Source organism: Amia ocellicauda, chromosome 22, assembly GCF_036373705.1.
Source record: "Amia ocellicauda isolate fAmiCal2 chromosome 22, fAmiCal2.hap1, whole genome shotgun sequence".
Classification (NCBI taxonomy): Eukaryota; Metazoa; Chordata; class Actinopteri; order Amiiformes; family Amiidae; genus Amia; species Amia ocellicauda.
In genome coordinates, this window is record NC_089871.1 from 4,536,822 (window position 1) to 4,540,985 (window position 4,164).

The following is a 4,164-nucleotide window of genomic DNA, read 5'->3' on the forward strand; positions in this document are numbered from 1 at the left end:
CCTCCTTGCCTCTCAAGGCTCTGCCATACAGACACTCTTAAACATGTTTTTGACACTAAACACTTTTCTGAAGGCCAGGGGGAAATATGTCATCTTTTTCTCTTTTTTATTTTTTTAACTGGACTTTTTTTTCTTTTCCGTTTTTCTTTTTCAAAGAAGTCCACCAAATCCCAAGAGGTTTGCCTTCAAAAGGTGAACTTAAAAACAGAAATAAAAAGGCAAAAGATATATGGATTGTAAACCCTTTATTTAATGGAAGAGAACTTGAAATGTTGATATATGAAGTCTACCTTCTAAAAAACGAACAGAAAATCTTGTAACAAGGGTCTGGAAGGGACTTAGAACAGTCAACTGTTTACGTAATATATTTAATTCAGGAGTTTAAGTATCAACCATGTTTTAGAACCTCTTGATCCAGAAGAAAAAAAAATGTTTCAAGCAACCAACCAAACTTTTGTATTGATTTTATTTATAATGTATCACGATAAAAAAAAGTTTGCTGGGGTTGTGGTTCACTGTGCTAGTTTGTACAAGATGTTGTTTACAAAAAAACAAAACAAAAAACTAAAAAAAAAACACAAGTAGACAGTTGCCAAATAAAAATATAGCACAAATACTGTAAAAGTGCTTTGCACCATTAACTGCAGAACGTGTTAAAACAAAGTGTAAGTGTGTTTCAAAAAAAGATGAGAAGTCTTTACTTCTTAATTTTTTTAGTCTGCTGAAAAAAAAAACATTCATAAAAAATTGTTAATATAACATACTTAGACCGACAGGTTTTATTTTTGTGTCTTTAAATGAAAATCCAAACTATTTAAATTGATGGTCAAATATGCAGCCAGCAGCTGCTACTTTTCTTTAAATATCGAACCCCTCATGGTATGTCTTTTATTGTTCTAATAAACCTAAGCTTATGTGACCTCCAGTGCATATTAGACCATTCACTGTATAAATACGACACGTTGAATAAATTTGTGAGTTTTTAATAAAATTAGAAAATATAAAAGTTGAATGGTTAAGGACTTTTATTGGGCAGGGTAGTTGGGTTTGTCCACTAGAATGATGTCTATTAAAGATTAATGCAGTGAATGATTAGGTGCTGCCCTGACACATTAGCGCACACGATGTTTACAGATGAAGCCATTTCTTAAATCCATTCGGGTTTTTACACAGCGAGTGTCTGTACCAGCTTGAGATTCTTTCCACAAGACTCGTCTCGGTTACACCTATACACTGCAAAACTGTAGGCATTGCATTTCCTTCTAATTGCTTATTATGGCACAGTTACACTTCTGGGTAGTAACGTGTTGATGGCAACTCATAGGGCAGTTAATGGAAATGTTCCACTAAATGGTATTTAGTGATTTCGGCCACACATCATTGTGCTCGTAGGGCCGCCATAGAAAAGCAGCTACAGTATTATGACCCAATGCCTCTTTAAAGTGTACTTCATTAATCCCTCTAAATGATCGAGACGAAACGCTGTGTCAATCAGGGGCCGGAGAGGGCTTTGTGACTAGAAAGCGACTGGAACCCGGCAGGGCTGTCTGTGTGTTATTGTGAATTGTCAATCAGCTGGTTCTGTGGTAAATGGAAACAAGTCCACTATGTATCGTTACACATACGGCCGTGTGTTTTATAACAAGAGTCGCGTGCAGGACAGGCGCCGGTGTGCTTACAAGGTGACACGACAAACACTAGTTTACTGGGATCCCGCGCTCTGTGTTTTCCAGGAATCCCGCAGTACGTGCCGTGATTATTGAGATGATAAGGGTGTGATGCACAGATTACACTCGGATTAGAACAGATTTCACTTACAGGGAGAAGGGGTTATTTTGCAATACAGGTAAATAGATTTAAATTAATGGAATAAATCTGTCCGCTTATTATTATCAGGTTTAATCAGAATTCTGATGTCTGGAGCAGAAGTTCAGATTTGCAGGGCACCAAAGTTCACCTCTCACACATTTGCCTATGAAAAGCGACGCCACTTTTGATACCTAGGCACCAGCTGGCACCATTTACACCTGCTTAGATCCAATAAAAAACCAGGCAAATATATATATATATATATATATATATATATATATTCTATTATTAAAATAATAATATAATTCTAAAAAAAGTCTTAAATGAGGTAGGACTCCATTAACGTCACACACACATCCCTCGGGTCTCTGTGTCTCTCACCTGGGCTTCATTCAACAAACCATTACAGTATCGGCTCAATTTGTTCTGCGCCAAAATATTTTAGATGCCATTTTTTCACTCCTAAAACCCCTGCTTATTTGTATTAATTAAATCAATCTAATTGCCTGCTATGTCGGTCAGCCCAATGTCTGCTACTCCTGCTGTCCAGTCCTGGGGCCGGGCACCTGCTGAGACCAACCAGGGAATCGTGGACGGCTGGAGAGGATGAGGACAAGACGTACAAAAACAAGAAATTAAGAGAATTAACACCAAAGCTGTGTGTTGTTTTGTGTGTCAACATAATAAAATGTGTATATGTTTATATATTAAATAAAATAATAATAATGCAGAGTATTTATCAGTGCTTTTAAAATATAAGGTAATGCATGGCCAGGATAGGGATCACAGGGATGCATTTTAAAGGGTTTTGGTTTACTGCGCTGTGCTGTGCGATTCAGGCTGACCAAGCCTAGCAATCCCTGCACTGCCTGCGATGTATAATCTCCTATGAATTAAACATCGTCTTGCGAGTTAAACAGCCCCGCCGCAGCTGGGAGGCCTATCTCCAGAGCCCGGGGCTTAGCCACTCTAGCGTCTCGGCACGACGCGACCCAGGAGGGCAGAGCTGTTTAAATTCAAATTCATATTGATTGAATATTGAGTATTGGCTTGAACCGACCTTGTAGACGTGTTAAATATAAATGCTCCTTAACAACATTGAATGATTTTAAATGACTTCAAATCTCAGAAGGGGGAATTTTTATAAGTAATGCCAGCAGACGGTAAAGAAGGAATACAAATGGTAAATGAATGTGTACACACACCAACACTTGTGAGCTGGAGTTGGAAATCCATCAAGCCTTTTTTATTTTATTTAGCACCCTTTCATGGTCAACACTACAGTGTCTCAATATCTCAAAGCGCTGCACAATGAACTGTATTTATGTGTGTGTGTGTGTGTGTGTGTACTAGTAGGATGCATTATACTCTGGTCCGATACTAAACTTTTGATAATTAATCCTATAGTATGCCACAAGAGTGGTGGAGGTGGATCGCTAAAACATGAAATGTGCCTTGATTAGTAGGACAGGGTTGATTATGCAGCCCAAGGCAAGAGGAATCAGCGCTACTTTTTGAGTCATGTGAGTCCAGTGCTTCGAGTCCTGGGCCTCTGTTGACAGTCATCACAGTGCAGTCCAGTCCAGTCCAGTCCAGCGCCATAGCAAGACACTCTTGTCACTCATGTGCCAAGCATTGGTTCTCTGTTCAGGGAAATGCGGTCAGGACCGGAGATGGGGAATCAGACAAGGTCAGTTCTGTCTCTGTTGGACAAATAAAATAACCCCCTTTTTTACGATTGCTGCTGAGCTGCTGAGCAAATTGTAGAACACTGCCCCGTCCGCCTCCTCTCTGCTGGGACGCCCCTGGGACCGGGCCTGCAAACGTCCCGCCTGCTGCTGTCGCTCGCCGAAGATAACGTCTGTCATTGGCCGAGGGAAACATCACACCTGTTGGAGGCCTCACTGGGAAATGTAAATGGCACAGGCATTGGGGTACCGTCTCTGACACTGAGAGCACCGACAGAAGGCAGTCCCGACCTGAAGGGGGTAGTGTAATAAGTCATTTGCTTATTGTATGTTTTTAGAGATGGGATAACTGATATGGAAATAATATGAATCAGCAGCAATCGTAAAAAAGTTGCAATGGATTTGAATTTGCAGGGAAACCCACTGTAAAAACACACAAATGCATTTAAAAAGACAATTTCACTTTGCTTCAAACAGAACAAACATGACTAGCTATCTCAATGTAACTGAAACAAATCGGCACATTTTCAATAGGCATGCATTCATCCATCCATTAGTGACACTTTCCTAAAAATATATTTATTTTGATAATGTGCTGGTGTCAGTAAATGTCCACCCTGGTGGCGCTGGCGTCTGACGTCTCACGTTGATGACGTAGTGACGCAGA

At 40.0% G+C, this 4,164-nt stretch overlaps 1 protein-coding gene across 1 annotated transcript in view; it reads left to right on the forward strand.

The window, feature by feature from the left end:
- The window catches only part of LOC136718313 (LIM/homeobox protein Lhx1), a 13,826-nt gene extending 12,815 nt beyond the window's left edge, over positions 1-1,011 (forward strand). The window contains exon 5 of the mRNA XM_066696001.1: positions 1-1,011. This exon is cut by the window's left edge and continues 962 nt beyond it. The gene's annotated coding sequence lies outside the window, so the exon portion shown is untranslated.
- Positions 1,012-4,164: the final 3,153 nt, after the last annotated feature.